Here is a 20,071-nt window from a genome sequence, read left to right on the forward strand (position 1 = left end):
GCTCTTTTCTGAATATTCCCCCCACTCCCTGCACTTTTCACATTTGGTCAATACACATGAAGAAGGTGAGTTATTGACAGAAATAGTTGTCTCAGCATTGCAGGAGACTTTAATATGCTCAGCCCATCTTTCACATTTCTGAGCAATATTCCTGCTTTCCTTTACAAATATTTAACTTCAAATGTTTACGTTTTGTTTGTTCTACAAAGGAGAAGAGGTGTTTAAAATAGTACAATAGATATAACTAGGTCTAATGGGATGAAATTAAGTAAAGCATTTAAACTGTCAGAGTAAATTTCCTAACAGAAATAGCCTCCCAGCTGAAAGCCTTGTGGCTTGGACTAATAAAGAAAAAAAAAAGACTAGACTAATCATTGGGATATATATATATTGCTTTAGAAAGGTGAGAGGCTAGATAGCATATGAGCTTTTCCCTCCCTAATTTCTATAATTCTTTCAATTATATAGTAAAGAAGATTCCAGCTCTCTCATTCAGAGCTTGCAGGGAAAGTGAGCTTCTCAGCCAAAAAAGAAGTCTTAGAGTCTTCTCTCACAATATTTATTACCCAGGTATAGCTTCACTAACTTCAGAAAAGTTACTCTTGATTTATACTGATTTAAGTAAGAGGAGAATCAAAACCTTGGTTTTCCTAAAGAAACATCCAGTTTAGATATTTCTTTAAGAAAACCGAGTCTTACACAGTGTGTGTTGGGTTTTGAAATACCACTTTATTTGATAGTTTCATTCATTTTCAGTATTCTTCTGGGACAACCTAGAATTTATTTTTAGTTTGATATTGTTTGTACATTCCATCAAATTTATTTGCATCTATTGTAGTGGAAGTTGAAGAGCAATGGTCGGGAAGTGTTTTTGCTCCTCTAGGATTTACTTGGGCTTGTGTTAGTCATTTGGCATGTTCTAATTCCCTTTTACATCAGATACCTTAAATGTTTGTTGTGTTTATTTTAAGTTCCATAAATGTTTGGGCCTGAACACCTGTATACAAAACGTATACAGCAAGTACTCTGATACCTATATATCTGTAACAAGAACAAGGGAAAGAGTAAAATGCAGTTTTATTTTGAAAGCAGGAAGTCACTTTGAACAATTATATTCAGACAAAGACAAGGAGAAAATCTGCTAATATCATGCCCTCCCTCCGATATATACTAATGAATATTATATATTTCAGATAACATGTTTGAGTTCCTCAGAGAAGACATACAGAGAGACCTAACATCCTTCCTAGGTAAAAGCTGACCAGTTGTAGATTCTTTTTATTTATTTCTCTATTCTCCCTTTTGCATCTGTGGAATTGTCATCCATAATTCATTTGTGCTGGCTGGTATGATGTGTATTTGCTTAGTAATCAGAACATTCTTCAGACGCTTCAAATTGTGCTCATTCTTTCTATTCTATTCCTCCTGTAAACAGTGCTGCATTGATAATTATGAAAACATTTTCTCCTTCTTATATAAAACTAAGTAATCACATAGCAATTTTAACTTAATTTACACGTCTGAGCTCTGCCTCCTGTACATTAATTTGCTTCAAGGGCTCTCCTAGCTACAACAAAATAAAGCATTTTTACTGACGATAAATAGTACTGAAGCAAAGGCAAGCCCATTATTTCAGTAAGTTAGTAGTTCCTAGTTACCTGCAACATTTAACTAGTGTTTAAAATAAAATAACAAATATTGAATATACCAGTCTGTTGTGCTACCAGCAAGAAGACCCAAGTTCAGAAATGAGCTCAAGATCTCAGGCCTCAAGGATTAATGATAGTTGAACCTCAAATGGTTCAGAGTTTCATTTTTGTTCAGATAAACATCTGATGCCTTTATGCTTATCTGAACTATTCAAAATTAGGATTTTCAAAAGTCTTCAGCATTGGCCTCTCTCTACTCCCAGTGAAGCTGATCCTAAAAGTCTCTGACTTCAGTGGAAGCAAAATTAGGCCAAAACTGAGAATTTCTAAAAATTCCCTCTGGAAATTCTTAACTATAACCTGAATTGAAAATCTCATGAGAACAAGCTTTTCCTTTGAAGGCCAAGATTTTTTTTTTTAAAAAAAGGGTATCTAAAAAGTTAGTCTCTTAAAAATATTTAAGCGCTGTGACACAGTGCTAAGAGCCAGCAGCTGAACCAAAACTCTGGTCACTTGGAGTACGTCTACACTGCAATAACACACTTGCAGAGGACCCATGTCAGCTGACTTAGACTTGCAGGGCTTGAGCTGCAGGACTATAAAGTTAGTGTAGATATTTGGGTTCAGGCTGGAGCTTGAGTTCTGGGACCCTCCTTCCTTGCAGGCTCTCAGGACTCAGGTTCCAGTCCAAGCCCAAATGTCTATGCTGCAACTGTATAGCCCTGCAGCCCACGCCCAAGTCAGCTGACACAAGTCAGCTGCAGGTGTTTTATTGCAGTGTAGACATACCCTTAGGCACTGACTAGTCCCCTCCGAGAAGCCCTGATTGAGGATTGAAGGAATACTCATAATCAGATTGTGGGCTGATGAGTTAAGGAGCTAATTAGCCCAACTGACGGGAAGGTAGTTAAAAAGCGCAGGAAGTATAAAAGGAGAGAGGACTAGTAGAGCCTAGGGGAAGCAAGATCTGTTTGGTGAGATTGCTACCGTTCCCTCTCCCTGGAGAAAGGGCTGAGGACTGAAGGACATCATAGGCAGAAGTGCGGCATGGCAGTTGTGATGGTGATAATATAAATAAAAATTAATGGAGCTGTTCACCATCAAGAGGCATCAGAGACTGTTTGGGACCCCAGGGTGAGAGAGTAGCCTGCCCTGTTACAGGCACCTAAATAAGTGGTCTGATTTTTAAACATCCAGTGGCTCTCACGAACATCAATGGGAGATACTAGGTACTCTGCATCTTTGAAAATCAGACACCTTATTTAGGTTCTTTAAAATGAATTTAGGAGCTTAATCTTAGTTAAGATCTCTAGGGCTTCTGCTTCATCTCCTGCACAAGACACCAAGAGGATGCAGTTTTTCTTGTTATTTTAGCATTTCTGATCCAGTCCTGGCTGGAAACAAAAAGAAGAAAAAAACAAAAGTGTTTCTGTACTGTGGAAAATGTTTGTTTAGAGTTCAGCTATAGAAATGGGCAAAGGTTGACAGCATTTAATGACTGTTAAATTTTCTGAACTGGTTCTCTTTTTCTGCTGTGGATGACCAGTATGTCACAAGGACACAGATGTTGATTCTTAGAAGCATTATAAAAGAGAATTGGTCTTGACTCATCACCTCACAGCAAGTGGAACAAGTCCCACATTTTTCATCCTAATTCCCCACTGTTTCAATTAAAATAGATGTTATAAACACATTTTTCCTACTGTCATGAATTTATCATAAAAATCTTTAGAGAGTCAAAACAGTACCAGAGGTAAACAGGAAAGCAATCTGAAGTATGAAAGGGAAAAAAGTTATAGGAAATATATGTAAAAGCTAAAGGGATATTCTACCGTTTTCACTTCATCTTTATGGCTCTAACTGTTCTAGTCCCATAGCTAGTAATGGTATCAAGTTGCTAAAATTTTTAGCATTGAGAATATACCAGTCCTACCAGCTATATGATAAGCTAGCTTAAGTACAATTTGAGAGTTGGTCAGTTGGCTCTCTGTATTATTTGAGTGACACAGAATTAATTTGGGGCTACACTTCCATTCTATTCTATCTAGTTTCTTATACTCCCCCCTCATTGTATCATCTGAGTGCCTCCCAGCAATGCATCAGTTTCCCCCTTTGTAAAATGGGGATAATGATACTTACCTTATTTTTAAAGCACTATGAGATCTACTGTTAAAAGAATACAAAGGAGTTACTAACAGATGTAGGCTGGTAAGGATTGGGAGCGATAGAAAAACACTACTTGATGTCTAGAACAAGACGACACAATCTATGCTTGCTCTGCAGGAACCCCATGTTACAATCCCTACAGAATAACTGTGGTATTAAAATGGAGTCTCATCTAGAACTGGGCCAAAGGAAATTAAATGCAACATTAAGCCTTGGGGGAGAAAGGCTCAAAGGAAGCCTGTCCTGCAGAAGACATGGAGACCCTACTTTTACTGAAGATACTGGAAGAGGAAGATAATTCAAGGTGCACAGATGGTTGGCCTGAATATTTTACTTTGCTCTCCCGCCTCCCCCTTCTTTGAATAAAGGAATTTTGAAGGCTCCAAATATTTCAGCTTGGAAGAAACATGCCTGAATTTGTAGCAGTACAAAAGTACCCAAGCAACCTTCATATTTATTGAAGGCTTATGTGAAGCTATTTCTCAGTATATGAAAATCTTATCAGACCCTAATAAAGATCACAACTAGATAACCTGGGGGATGAAGTGGAAATCATCTTTTCAATTTTCTAAGAGATAATTGAGGGGTAATTTATAACAATGACCAAACAGTTTCTATGTCTTTTTTCAAAAAACCCTGTTACACTTTGTGGAAAAAAGTGCCATTCCTACACCTCCAGAACTTGAAGTCACACCTGAAAAGGTTTTAGATTTATTAAATACGCAGCTGAATCATCCACAGGAAAGATTCAGTCATTGCTCTGAGAACAATGACACTTTCTTACATTTATAGAAATGTCCTCATACTCTTCCTTCTCTTGTGTATATAGGCTTAGAAGGATTAGATTTTTGTTGGTAAATATTGTAAACTTCAATTCACTGTATACAAACAAATACAAAATTTCCACTGATAATCTAGATTTACAGATAGGCTAAGTAAGAAAACCTTATTAGGGTTTGATTTAAGGATATTTACTTTGTATATTTTGAGATGTAATGCTGACAATTTATGTTTTAACAGTTAAAGCTTTAACTTTTGGAATCTCAGTGTCTTCTGTCATTCAATAGTTGTCTGTCCCCCTTGTAATTTTGCTTAACTGTGAACATTTAAATTGATAAAAATTAGAAAAAATGCTTATAATCAAACATTGATATAATCCACTGAAATAATAAAAAAACAAAAATTTAATTCTGTCAAGCCTATGTATACCACATTGTTATCAAGCTCTTATGTGCAGCAAGGTTTACCAGTTGGATCCCTAAGGCTGAACTTTCATCTTTCTACTAAAAGGAAGATAAAATATGGGGGAGGGGGGAATGAAAACAAAAATTATTCATTTAGTTCATGTTTGGTGAATGACTCTCAAACAGCAACCAGACATTGTTGGGTAGGAACCACCATTCCCCAGGTATTCTTATGTCCTTCTATAATGTTAATTAGACTTCTCAAAATATCCAAGTTCCAGTACTTTAAACAGACAAGAGCATTTTATAACAGGGAGAGGAAAACATAACATTATCCCCTGTGTAAGAGAATAATGCAGAGAAGAGAGAAAGCTCAGCTATGTATCATAATAGATGGCTAACCCTGCAGCATATTCCTCCAGCCAACCAAGTATATAAAGGACAGAGCTTGTAGGGTTTCTGTATTTGTTCAAGCTAAAACATTCATGAGCTTGCAGTTCTAACACAATGGCTAGCTAGCTCCTGGAGACACAGCCTTGATGCTCAGTGGGGACATTCTATTCTAAACTGACACATTTCATTACAGTTTCACAGTATTTATGGGTCATTTGGGGTATATCAAGGGCTCAACTGCTGAAGCTGATCAAGTATTGGTTGTAGAATGATACATATTTTACACTATGCTGTGGAAAAGGAGATGGATTGTGTATACTACATTTTTTCTAAATGTTCCTATAAATTTCCAAACAAAAGAAAAATTTGCAGCCAAAAATAAGATGGGGGAAGGAGCGAGATTGTCATCTTTCCAGCTACAACTGGGTCAAAAGACACTCAGAATTCACAGTGATGAACGAACTATAAAAATGAGAAGGTAGTCTGTAAAGCATATAAGAGAATTGTGTTAGTCAAGTTGTGGTGGGCCAATATACATTAAATAACGTTAGGAAAATGAATTATTAGAAAATATAAAGGAATTTTTGTTTTTGTATGTGTTTATGCTCATACAGCACTTCAGATTTTGCTGATCAGAAAATTGGTTTCTGTGTCTTATCTGTAACATTTTTGGCCTAGGCAGATAGCAGGATAAAGCAGAGACAAGAGAGAGCTGTTAGCTTTGCAGTAAATCAGGTGTAAACCCCCTCCTCTCACAATACGACAAGCTCACAAATAAAAACCCAAGGCCACAAAAACAGACCAATAAGAATAACAATCTGCTGTAAAATAAGAACTGCATGGAGCCAGTGGGAGTGACAGCACAGAACAGATGTGTTAGAACCAGATGGATAAAAGCACGTTTTAGTAGACTAAGCAAAAAAAGTAGTAATTTAGGTTAGTTATTGTGATCTAAGCATGAGAATGTTTTAATTAGCGGTTTAGAATAGAATGTATATAGATAAAGGTACAGAAGAGGTAACTTGGTAAACTGAGTTTGCACAAAGGTACGGAGAGGGGATTGTGATGGGTACGATCACAGAAATCCCCTTGGGAACTGCCACCTGATGTGCTGAGACTACCTCTGAGCCCATTTTCCCTGGCAGCATGGGACTTCAGAACCCTACCTGGTTGTGCCAGACACTCTAGCCTGCTACAAACACAGACCCAGGTCTGAACTACGTCCTCCACAAGCTGGAGGCTTAACTGAAAATAGCTTAAGAAGTGTTCCTGTCTCCAACAGTCAGGTACCCAGCACCCAATGGGGTCCAAACCCCAAATAAATCCGTTTTACCCTCTATAAAGCTTATACTGGGTAAACTCAAATTGTTCGCCCTCTATTACACTGATAGAGAGGTATGCACAGCTGTTTGTCCCCCCTCCCTCCAAGGTATTAATACATACTTTGGATTAATTAATAAGTAAAAAGTGATTTTATTAAATACAAAAAGTAGGATTTAAGTGGTTCCAAGTAATAACAGACAGAACAAAGTGTATTACCAAGCAAAATAAAATAAAACCCGCATGTCTAAGCCTAATACAGTAAGAAAGTGATTACAGATGAAATCTCACCCTCAGAGATGTTCCAATAAGCTTCTTTTACAGACTAGCCTCCTTCTAGTCTGGGTCCAGCAATCACTCACACCCCTGTGGTTACTGTCCTCTGTTCCAGTTTCTTTCAGATAGCCTTTGGGGGTGGAGAAGTTAACTCTTGAGCCAGCTGAAGACAAAATGGAGGGGTCTCCCAGGACTTTATATAGTTTCTCTCTTGTGGGTGGAAACCGCTCCCTCCCCCTGTGTAGAATCCCCTCTACAAGATGGAGTTTTGGAGTCGCCTGGGCAAGTCACATGTCCAAGCATGATCTAGTTCTCTACAGGAATGTTCCCAGGAAAGCTCAGATGTGGATTGGCATCTACCAAAGTCCACTGTCAGATTAAGTGTTTCTTGATTGTGCATTTACTTAGAATAGTCTTTTCTCAAGAAGCTGACCAAATGTTTCACTGAGGCTACTTAAACTCAAACAAGTACACAGCCAATATTCATAACTTCGAATACAAAAATGATACATGCATACAAATAGGATGAATATATTCAGTAGATCATAACCTTTGCAGAGACATGTTACATGGAATATGTAGCATAAAACATATTCCAGTTATGTCATATTTACATTCATAAACATTTTTCTATAAAGCATTATGGCGTGCAATGTCACAGGGATAAAAGATAGATGGCTCACAGTAAGGAAGTGGAGAAGACACAGTGGAATAATATATGGACACAACAGAGACCAGAGATTTGACAAGGGTCACCATATCCTCCAGGGAGGTAAAGATCATTTACTTTTCTTGCCTTATCTGTTTTTCATGTATATGTAATTCATAGGTGATAATAGCATTGTCTTAAAAGATATATAATACAGGCTAAAAAAAATGTTTAAGCCTTAACTGGAATGGATCTCATTTGTCAGCCATCAGGAGAAACTTAGTGCCTCAAGAAATGGTAACTATATACTCATCTAGTGTTATACCTCTTGTAAATTGACAGAATGACTATAAAAAAAAATACAGTTGCAGCCAGCAAGGAGATTTCATCAAGGGAAAATATTTATAAGAAAATAAAACGAGTCGATAGATTTTAATCAAGAAAAAGTTCCCAGATCAGGATTCAGCCCAGGCCTATGAACACTAGAGTGGAGTCCTCTGCCTCCCAAGCAGACAACATAATTTTTTTCAGGGTGAATAAAAAAAAAATTTAAATGGAATTTTTTGTTATTTAAATTATAAGAACATTTTCTTTTTTAAAATAAACCTGTTTAAAATGAAATCTCAGTTTACTTCAAAATATGTTAAGGCCTAAATTTATAATCTCTTAAAACATTTAAATAAAAAATAAATATGCTGAATCCACAAGCTTCTATCAAAAATTTAGAGTTAAAGACTGCTTTTCTGTAAAAAGAAAGATGTTTTTCACCTGATTTTAACTTTTTAGGTAAACGTTCATAAATATGGTTCAATAGGTCAGCCTAAGAAACTTAGGAGACTGCCTCATTTTCAAGAGACTTATGTGAGTAAGCGCCAGTCACTTTCACTTACGCATATTTGAAAATTTTCCCAGCATGTCAGTTTAATTCACTGACTACAGTTAATCTCGCCCCTCCCCCCCCGGCCCCGTTTAATAAATCATTTAGTCCGAAATGAGAAACATGTTTTGATAGGAGACATTTAGGTATCCAAAATATTTAAGGTTGTTTTCTTTAATAAACATACATTTTATGAGCTCTTTTTGGGAATTTAATAAAATTCCAATTGCCATCCTAATGCAGTTTGACACAAATCATGAGAAAAATGTTAATTATCTAGTATATAAGCAATATGTCATTCACCATTTTCTAATATACTAAAAATGTATAGTTAATAAGAACCTGACAATATTAAGCTATATAATTGCTTAAATAAATGAATATAGTTACAGTGTACCCTCCTAGGCAGCAAAAAAATTACCAAATCCAGAGTAAAGGTTCTATTTAGTTATAACCATAAAACCCCATGTTGATTTATATCAACCAATGAGAATGCACCTTTCTTTAGAAAATAAATGAAGTGCAAATGGAAAAGTTGATTAAAATCAATGGTTTAAATCAAGGCTATTCACTTGATGACTTAAATCATCTTGATTTAAATCAATCCTCCCTGATTTTTTTCTCCTGGGCACCTGCCAAGTGCAGGGGGAGGATCACTGCAGTAAATCCCAGTTCCATCAGGAACTAGTTAACGCTCCACAACCCCCTCAACACTTATATGATGGGTAGTTTTTTCTATTAAATAATGAATTTTGATTCCTACAGGTGTGATCTCAAAATTGCAGTGATTGTATCCTCACCTGCCAAATAATTAATTACTCAATATTTTTAATTGAGGAAAGTAAACAAATGGATTAATTTTTTGTGAAAGGGAGATTTCAATACACAACGTATGCTGTGATGAAACACATCAGTGTCAGTACGGATCTCTTTGTTGCTAATAAGTAGGCTGTAATTCCTATTTCTATCCTGTGCCCATTACTGGATAGAGTGTTAGATTTATGACAGCTCATGGAGTGTCATTAATCCTAATCTGCTACAACTAAAGAGCACTTTCCTGTAGCCAAAGGGGTAGGGAGCAACCAACAAGCTTTGCGCAAAACATGTTGCCCTCTATTGGCTGGCCCAGAGTGGAAAAGGAACCTCAGTGCTATTCTCCACTAAAGGAGTTATTTGATTCAAGTAGCAGAGGCCTGAGATTTTGGATTCATAGTGAAAAAATTCTAGTGCCAGCTTCCTAGGGGTTTGAAAAAGTGTGACTGTGGCACTCTGTACATCAACGCTGCAACCTGGAATTCCCATATTAACCCGTGTCATATAATTATGATATATTTCAGACAAAGCATGCCATGTAAGATATCATATGAAAGGTAATGATCTGCTGAAACCTATTATTATGTCCAAATATGTATATCATTAGTTTCTATGAAGTTATGAGATTTGCTGTATGGTTGTTACTGAAATATGTTGTAAATTTGAGAGTCTCTACTGATAGTTCCCCAGTGACAACAAGGATGGTGATCCACTTCCAGGAGGGTGTTAAGCGTCCATTAATCAGCAGAGGAATTGTAAACAAGGGATTTACAATTCTGTAAGAGAAGCACCAAACAATAGGAGATTGCTCAACCCTGTGACTCAGCAAAGCCCACCGGGACATGTCTGGACTAGTGTTTTCCAGGCATGTGGACTGAGGATATAAAATAGGGGACAATGGCATCATACTTTGGCCTCTCTCCTCCACCACCTATGCTGGAAGCAATAAGAACACTGGAAAGACAAAGACTTGAACTGAGGAGGTTGATCCAAGGCCTAAAGGGGAAGCCTGTGTATTAAGAACTAAAACCTGCCTGCAACATCCAGTGGGTGAGAAACTGCTTGACCCAAATATTGCATGGTCTAGCAAGGTTTAAGATTTAGAATATGTGCTTACCTTTTATTTTCTTTGGTAATTATCTGACCTTTTGTGTCTACCATTTATAATCACTTTAAATCTATCTCTCTATAGTTAATAAATCTGTTTTATATTTTACCTAAAACAGTGAGTTTTGCTTGAGGTGCTTGGGAAATCTCAGCTCAGTTTACAAAGGCTAGTGTGTGTCCTCTCCACATTGAGGGAGGGGTAGTCAGGGCCCTGATGGGCAAGATGGTATATTCAGGGGGCAAGGCTGGGGGCTTGGGAAATTTGCTGGTGTCTTTCTCTGTGTGATTCGTGAGTGGCTCAGGGAGCATTCATGCAATTTAGCTGGGTGTGGGGCTCCACATGCTGTTGGGCTAAGTGATAACAGCACCTGGAGGGCTTTGCTGCATGTCACTAGCAAAGCATTGAGAGACAGCCCATGCTGGAGAGTTAATGGAGCACAGCAGTACCCCAGTTCCAGGTTGTACCCTAGGGATCCCCTCACAGTGACTTAAACAGTAATTTTATGTTGATAGCACATGGATTCATTATAAGGGGGCCATACTTTTGGAGCAGAGCTCTCCCTCTGCTTACAACCATGTAGAATCTTGGGGAGCTACACTCTGATGGCCATAGATGATAATAAACCATCATATGAGAATCACAATATGCATTTCCCAATTACCTTTTCATTGTACGTAAAGGGTTGTCTACACAATAAAATTGCACCAGTAAATGTCAGTTTTGCTTAAGTCAGGTTTAAATGAAATAATCAATTTGAAACAGGTTTAACTCAACAACAACAAAAAACACCACTGAAACTGAAATAAAAGAATCCACAGCCTATTGCAATGGTATAAATGTATCTCTTTAAAAGCTGATTCAAGACATACTGGTGCAATTTCCTCTATAAGCCTTAAGATTAAATCACTGAAGAAAATATTGAGTTATTTTAACTAAATGATTAGTGAACTATAAAATATTATTTCATGAACGTAGGAATGCTCTACCTAAACCTTTCAATTAGTAAGCCTCATAAGTATAGAAATACTCATGGAAATGTGAGAACCTGAGACAGAGTTCCCAAATAAAATAGGCTAAACATTTTGTTTAAAGATAAACAAAGACGTTATTTTAAACACGTTTCAGCATGCTGCACCATGTCTCATTGGGCAGACACTCTTCCTTTAATTATACAGTTTGAAAACTCTGCCAGAAAATGCAGAATGTACCAAACAACTATTCTTTTGTGTTTTCCTTACCTGGGTTATCAAATGTTCACTCTTTCACATAGGAATTTCCAGAGATCACCACACCAAAGATGCCAACTCATTTGTCAGTTACACACAGTGGGTTACTACAGTGCTTGGGTGGCATAACAGAAGGCAACATAGGGCTTCTATTTTGGTTTGTGTTTACTGGATACATAATTATAAGCAATAAACACATGCACCTTCCCACCCTTCTCAGAAAGCCACCTTTCACACTTTATTATTGCTTATTAAAGCCTACCGCTGACTTGATTGAAGTGTGTGGGCTGCACTATACTTAGCTGCAAATAAAGCACCTTCATTTGATTATTTAAGTTGTTTCAGTAGCATTCCCTATTATTACATGCCTCCTTTTCACACTGTGAACTTCACACTTTTAACTGCTTTTGTGTTTCATTTATAAACTTGTTTATTGGTGGCACACAAGTACAGCTTGGCTAGTAATGCCTGTCTTTCATCTTTCACGCTTTCCCTCATGGGATGCAATTCAACTCACATTATTCATGTGAATAATCCATTTCTGAAAATCTTTCAAGAATATCTCAACCATGCATGTTTTAATGTTTTAGATTCTTGGGGGGAAAAAACCAGTTACATGTTGCATACTAACGGCTTCAAATGTCCTCTTCTAGAATTGCCACCTTTTCATATTATGAATCATGTCTTAACATTTGTGACACATATACACATAGTCATAGAATATAAATTATGTCTATGTAATCCAGGTGCAATGAGGATCTAATTTATATACAAATAAAGTACTGTCAATAGGCACACTCTGGCTCCCACCAAAATCAGTGACAAAACTTCTGTTGACTTCAAAGGAATTGAGTTAAGCCCAAAACAGTATTAAAATGTGTATGTAAGAAAATTAAGTAATAGGAAATAAATTATATTTTTGAGCACATCAGCTTTATATAGATATAATCTACTAGTCTAAATAAAAAATGCATGTTTATTTAGGAGTCCCATATTTTCATTATATTATTAACAACAATTTTTACTACACTAAAATGCCTACAATGTCCACCATTTTGCAGAGCAAACACTATATGTTCCCTGATTACAGACTTCATAACGTAAGAAAAGGAAAATATGACAAGTCATAATACCTAGTTGTTGTTTATCATTTTTCATCCATTGATCTCAGCCCTTCTAAAGGAGATAAGTATCACCATTTTATAGATGAGGAAACAGAGGCACAAAGAAGTAAAATGACTTGTCCAAAGTGACACAAAGGGCTGGTGGAAGAGGGGTGAAGAATCTAAGACTCCCAGGCAAGTGTCTTATTGGCCCACTCTGCTTCCCAGTTGTCAGACTGATGATAAATAGCAGCATAGGAGGAATAAGATGACAAGAGAGTTACAAAAATATTATGAACTAGACTGAGCCCATTATGCACAGCTATGAGTAGGGACTGGTGCAAAGTTGTACCTCTGCAGGGAAAGCACAAGAAAGATTTGTGGGAAATCCCTATTGTTGGCTTCTTAAACTTTTTCCTCAAAGCCAAGGAAGGATTTGTTCTTCTCTTCAGTGTCTTGGCACAATTTATGTCAAGAACATTTTGATGTTAGACATCTTTCCAGGCCTTGGCAGCACTGTAAAATGCTGCCTTCAGATTCAGTGATTTCCAGACACTAACTATATGATCTCTCCTGTCAACTGTATTCCAGTAGTAGTACTTTTCTGTAGTTCTGTTTTAAAAGTCTAAAAGACAAATTGGCCCAGTATAACAAAAGGGGTATTAGAGGTAAGATCATTGTGACCACCTGCTGTCATCTGTTGTTAACTGGTTCTCCTCAGGAGGTGAAAGCAAATTGTCAAACAGTAAAATCATCTTTTCCTGCAACTGTTGCCACAAACTAGTTAGGAATAAAAATAGCTGATGGGCTACAATACTCCACCTTTTGCTATTGTTGGAATGAGGATTTCCAAAATTGGTTTCCGCTAATTAAAATATTTTGATCAAGGGAAAGCCAATTTTGCTGCTCAACAATCTAGTTTTCATCCAAAGGAGCGCCATCTAGCAGCAAATCTGCGCTTTGCATATCATATGTAGATACCTCAGAGATCTACAAATCCAAAATCACTGAGAGTTTTCAGGACTGTGAATTAATGAATTTCTGCTGTACCTTGATAAAGTTCCTTCCAGTGCAGGCTGCCACATCCTAAGTATTCATTCTGAAACTCTGAAAAAATTGCTTTTCATGACATTATGTATTTTTTGAAGTTTGCAACAATGTAGCTTTAACCCACTACAATGCAAAGCTAAAAGCAGAGAGCAAATCAGAAAACGTTAGCCCCACCATCCAGTATGGATTTAAATACCTGGCAGTCAAAAAAAGACAACTCCATAGAGAGATACGGTTAGGTAATTTCTTTTATTGGACCAATTTTCTGTTGGTGAGAGACAAGCTTTGAAGGCACACAGAGCTCTTCTTCAGGTCTGGGAAAGGTACTCCCAGTATCACAGCAAACTGCAAGGTGGAACATATTGTTTAGCACAGAGGTTCTCAAACTGTGGTCTGTGGATCACCAGTTGTCCGTGAGCTCCATTCAGGTGGTCCGCGGATAGTTCCCTCTAAGATGAGTGCCTGGGCAGCCGCACATGAGAAAATGAAGGGCCACCCACCTAATTAGTGGAGCTGCGCAGGCGTGGGTGCCTGGACCCTGGAGAAGACGCACATGTAAGGTGAGGTTGTGGCCTTGTGGGGAATAGGAGGTTGCTGGGAGGGGGCAGTGAAGTGAGAAGAGGCGGTGGGAGGAATTTAGGATGTCCAGGGCTGCGGTGGCCAGAGAAAGGGGAGACTTTCGCCAGCTCCAGGGCTGTGGCTGCTGGGGAGAGACGACCCTCCTTTCCAGCCCCAGGTCAGGGGCTGCCATGGTGGGAGAAGAGAGGGAGAGACACCCCCCCATCCTTCCCAGCCCCAGCTCGGGGACTGCTGCGGCAGGAGAGAGAGGGCACATCCATCACATTAGAAAGGTATGACTACTGATATTAAAATATGAGTTGTGTGCTTTTATTTGTATAACAAAAAAAGCTTATTTTTATATATATAGCGCTTTTATCCAAAGCGCTTTACAATAGTTAGCTAACGGTACAAACAACATTTGGAAAGATCATTAAGTGGTCCACTGAGACCCTCAGCAATTTTCAAGTGGTCCGTGAAAAAAAAAGTGTGAGAACCATTGGTTTAGCATAAGTAGTGTAGGACATATTTCTAGGGACCATTCAAGACAGAGTGGCCCATTACAACCTCTGAAGTCACAGGACAAAAAGAGGGGGTTAGTGGGTTACAGATTGTTGTAATAAGCCATAAATCCAGCATCTCTGTTGAGTCCTTCATTTTTAGTATCTAGCAGTGTAATGGATTTAAGCTCCCAGACTCATCTTTTGAAAGTACTCTGCAGGTTTCCTTGGAGGATTGATAGGTCAGATAAAGAGTGATCGCTTTGTGAAAAATGTTCACCCACAGATGACACTGTTTTTGTCTTCTGTCATTGCCCTGTGGGAGTTCACTTGAGAGTGTACTGATTGTCTGGTTTTACCCACATAGTTGTTACTGGGGCATTTAGTGTATTGGATGAGGTATACCATGTGTTGTGATAGGTACATGTAGTATCCATGGATCTTGAAAGTTGTGTTGTGGGTGGTCTTGATCATTGCAGTGGGGATATGTCTGCAGGTTATGCAGCTATTGTTCTAGTAGGGTCTGGTGCCTCTTTGAGTTGGTGTAGCCTGGTCTGTGGGGAGCTTGCTTCTGATGAGGAACTTGGAGAGGTTGGGGGTTGTTTGAAGGCCAGAAGAAGGGGTTCAGGAAAGATTTCTTACAAGATGGGGTCCCAACTGAGTCTGGGTTGTAGTTTGATTATACCTTTATGGGTTCCAGTGTAGGGTGATAGGTGACAAGTAGGGGTGTGCAGTTGGAGGAAGTTTTATTTCTGTATTAAAGCAGGTTCTCGTGGGGTATTTGGGTGGCCTGTTCTATTAGGCAATGTACTTCTCTGGTGGAGTGTCCTTGTTTGGGGAAGGCAGTTTTGAGTGTGTTAAGGTGTATATCCTGGACTTTCTCCTCAGAACATAATCTGTGGTATCTGAGTGCCTGGCTGTAGGTAACAGATTTCTTGGTGTGTTTGGGGTGGTTATTGGATCTCTGATGGTAAGTGTGGTGATCTCAAGGTTTCTTGTATTTAGTTGCCTGTAGGGTTTAATTGCTAAAGCTGATCGTGGTGTCCAGGAAGTTGATGCTAGTGTAGGAGTGTCCCAGAGAGTGTTTAATGGACAGGTGGTGGTGGTTGGTGTTGAAATCTCTGAGGGAGTTTAAGCAATCTGTCCAGAGGATGAAAACATCATTGAGGTATCTCAGGTGTATCATTGGTTTCATGGTATCCATAGTTAGGCATACAGCGATCTACATAACAGTGGACTCTTGTAAAGATCTTTCTTTGTCCTAACTTACCTATGACCTCAAAGTAAGATTGCTATATTAATTCCCAAACAGAGAAAGGAAACATTTCCCACTAGTGGGTAGAAGAGGAAGGATGGTCTTGTGGTTAATGCACAAACGTAGGACTCAGGAAATCTGGTTTCAAGTCCCAGCTTGAATGTCATACTTCCTATGTGACACTGGGCAAATTACTTGACCCCCTTGAGTCTCAGATCCCAATCTGCAAAATGGAAACAATAGTTCCTCTCTCCAGCCCTATGTCTTCTCAATTTAGGTGGTAAATTCTTTGAGAAAGGAATTTTCTTATTGTGTTTGTTCAGGGAAGTGCTTGTACACAATGGAATTCCAATCTCCCTGGAGCCTCTAGTCACTCACGGTTTGTCTACACAGGGATAAAAGACCCAAAGACATGACCATGGCTGGCCCAGGTCAGCTGACTCAGGCTCGTGGGGCTCAGGCTGCAGGGCTAAAAATTGTTGTGCAGACATTCGGGCTAAGGCTGAAGCCCAAGCCCTGGGACCCTCCACCCTTGCAGGCCAGATGTGGGTTTTTTATTCCTGTGTAGACATAGCCTAACATACAGTATATAATAACAGAGATGATTTTTACCTAAATCTAACACTTCAGTAAAGACAAAGTGTTGCCCCTATCCCAATTCCCACCAACAAAAAATCTTTAGCTTGAATTAAGTGGTGCTTTAAACTCTAGCTAGCTGGCCCATCAGGAGGTACTGGTTGAAGCTCAAGCTAATAATGCAGTGAGGAGACAGCCACTGGCTACATCTTGAGTTAACACAACTCATTAACTGCTAATCCAATCACTGTGTAGCTCGAGTGTTGTTTCATAGTGTGTATGCCTACACAGTAACTGGGAGATGCGATTCCCAGCATCAGTAGTCTTTTATGTACTAGTTCTGCTAGAGCTAGCATACTAAAAATAGTCGTGTGGCAGTGGTGACACGGGCAGCTGCTTGGAGTACCTGCCCGAGTACATACCTAGGGGGTCACACCTTGGCTGGCTAGTCTGAACCACCACCTGTCCTATCAAGGCCATACAGTTATTTGTAGTACACTAGTTCAACAGACTTAGTGTCTGTATGTCTATCCAAGCTGCGAATCACACCTCCCACCTGTTGTGTAGACATGCCCAGTGTGGTCCTCTCACTCAAGCTACGTTAGCTCGGGTATAGTCACTTGAGCTAACAGTTTCAGGGGAGACAAGCCTTAAGTGTGCAAAACTGATGGACAGAAGTACACTAAATTAACCAAAATATTAAACAGAACTTGGAAACATCAATTTAATGTAACAGAAAGCATGTAAATCAGTGAGTAAGTAATTAAACAGCTTGCTATTCAACTCAATTATTTGGTCCCAGCATCCCTCATGACTCTGATGCCAGACACAACCTAGTACACAGTAGTCTATATGATCCCCCTCCCAAAAAAAACCCCCCCAAATATTTTTACAAGACTCTTATTCCAAAGAAATCTGCATTTCAGAGTCATCATCAAAGTACATAAAGAAAGGATAATTTAGAAAACATCACACACTAGGAAATTCATTCTGATCTGCTATATAAAAAGGATATAGATTTCCTTTTCTCTTTAAATAAACAGTTATCTTTTTAGGATTCAGAAGCCATCTTGATAAACTCAATGATAGTTTTAGTTTCCATCATCTGACCATCTAGAATAAAACTGCAACAACTTTTTAGCATAATAGTGAGAAAGGAAAGATGGATCACAGTGATTGCTTTGTCCTTGTACAGTACCCAAAGGATCATTTGCCAACAGACTGAATTTCTTCCAAAAGCAGAAATCATACAGCTCCATCTTGTGGAAGATAAATAAATATGTATTTGTATATGTATTCAGGTCAGTTTGGGTCCCAAACTTGATTTATGTCCTGGGGATTTTTTAGGTGTATCAGCGAAGATTTTACCTACTGCAGTTCCCCCCCCCTCCCCCGAAAGCAAGGATGTGTATAAATTATGCTACTTCAGAAAGTACAGAAAACAGTTTGTCTGGGGTTTTTCCATTTTTATTTTTCTGTCTCAGTTTATATTGATGTAAGTTTCCCTCAACCAAATCTATATTTTAACAATTTATATTTCACCTTAGTGATGCAAAGTCCCATCTGTTCAGTTTTCTTTCCCTCCCCTCTCTTTGTGCTGTAAAAGACTGAATTCCTCCAAGAAGCAGCCTCTGTAAGCATTCCATATATCAGCACCGAAAAGATTATTAGCCTGATTGTTCGTCTCAGCAGAGAGTAATCACAGTCCATTTTAGAGGTCACAAATGCAGTGCAGCAGAGTTTCTCTCATTCCACATACATCAGAGGACCCAAGTTGCATACTCAACTCCCATTGAACCCAATAAAGTATGACAGAACTCATCTCACATGAAATGGTTAGCTCCTTGCTGGATCAGGTCCAGTGTCTTGTCAGACATTACTGCAAATTCTGGAGCCAACTGTGGCGCAGACTATGCAGAGCATCACTGTGCCACAGTGATAGCTCCAGGGGACACTGTACATCAGGAAATTCAAACATCACCCTATTACTGGATACAGTATGCACTCCATCACACGGGCTGGTGCCACTGCTAGTTCACAGATAAGAGTAGCTATGGCCCTGCATCTTCCTTGCCATCTCCTTTGAGGAGGACACAGCCTCAGTCTTTCTTACAGCACAAGGGGTCACACGTATGCTCATGCTGATTTATGCACCTGCCCAGGGTCATGTTAGCAAATATTGTTACCATTAACAGCAACAGGTAAATCCGTAACAGAAGGTTATATGAGTGCAAACTACGATTTTAAAAGTGACTTGCAAAAGAAAAAAAAAGGATTTGTGCCCTTTTTACTTATAAATAAGGCTTGAAAGGCTTGTGATATTATTTAATGTTTGTATTGTGATAGTACCTAGAGGACAACCATAGCAGTGCCCCATTGTGCTAGGCACTGTACATACATCAAGTAAATGACTGTCCCTGCACAAAAGACTTGACAGTTTAAAAATTTAAGAATTTTTTTCTGATTTTTTAAAATCCCAGAATCATTAAGAAAATCAAATTCCTGTTTTCAATGGAGATCTCAGCTTGAAGACTCAGACAGGGAGTATTCTTGGCCTTTATTTGAAGGGTAATGAAACTTTAAACTATTTTCTTATGACTATTTTATAACTATTACAATTAAATAGGTCCTAAACAAAAATCTTAAATCTTTATGTAGTCTGAACAACAAATCACTTCCATTCACAATAATAATTATTCACTTTGATATCTGATGTCATTCACCGTCTAGCTCTCTAGTCATCCAGAAAGAGGTCTCTGCTGAAACTAGGAGAGAAAGAAGACTTTAATTTCTAATGTAAAAAAAAAAAAAACCTGAAGGAAAACATTTTATTGGAAAAATCTTTCAGGCCCTGTCCATACACCATAAATAAATAAAAAGTGACAAACTAATTATTTCCTCTGAAGGTCATTTTAGAGAAGGGATGACCAGAAATCTTTTTTCCATTAGCTTCTGTTCACAATTCAGGGTATACAGCTCACAAGTCACCACCATCACTTTACAGGAGGAACACTGAGGGGGCTCTTCAGTAGAGTGGGGATCCCCGCATATTCCCTCTTAAAGAGGATGATCCAAAGCCCAACTGAAGTCAATGGAGGACTTTTCATTACTTCAGTGGGCTTTCTGGATCAAGCCCAATAGTGAACTACTAGTAAAACAGAGAATAACTGATTTTTCAGTTTGCTGACAATTAAAAAAAAATTTAAATTAATTTCTGGTCGACCCAAAGATGAAATTTTTCAGCAAATTGCAAAGTTAAAAAAAATTGGATCCAACAATATTTTTGTTGGACCCAAAACAAATTTTTTGTTTCAATTTTGAGCTTGCTTTTAATTTTTTTTTAAATGAAAGGTAACTTCAAAATTAAA

The 20,071-nt window shown here is 38.4% G+C and overlaps 1 long non-coding RNA gene across 1 annotated transcript; it reads left to right on the plus strand.

The window, feature by feature from the left end:
- The first annotated feature begins 467 nt into the window (after positions 1 to 467).
- On the plus strand, positions 468 to 4,306 carry LOC122462039. Its single transcript, XR_006284365.1, has 3 exons — positions 468 to 570; positions 1,194 to 1,250; positions 3,958 to 4,306. It is a non-coding gene; the product is annotated as an uncharacterized LOC122462039 (long non-coding RNA).
- The last annotated feature ends 15,765 nt before the right edge of the window (positions 4,307 to 20,071 follow it).

This window comes from Chelonia mydas, chromosome 10, assembly GCF_015237465.2.
Source record: "Chelonia mydas isolate rCheMyd1 chromosome 10, rCheMyd1.pri.v2, whole genome shotgun sequence".
Taxonomy (NCBI): Eukaryota; Metazoa; Chordata; order Testudines; family Cheloniidae; genus Chelonia; species Chelonia mydas.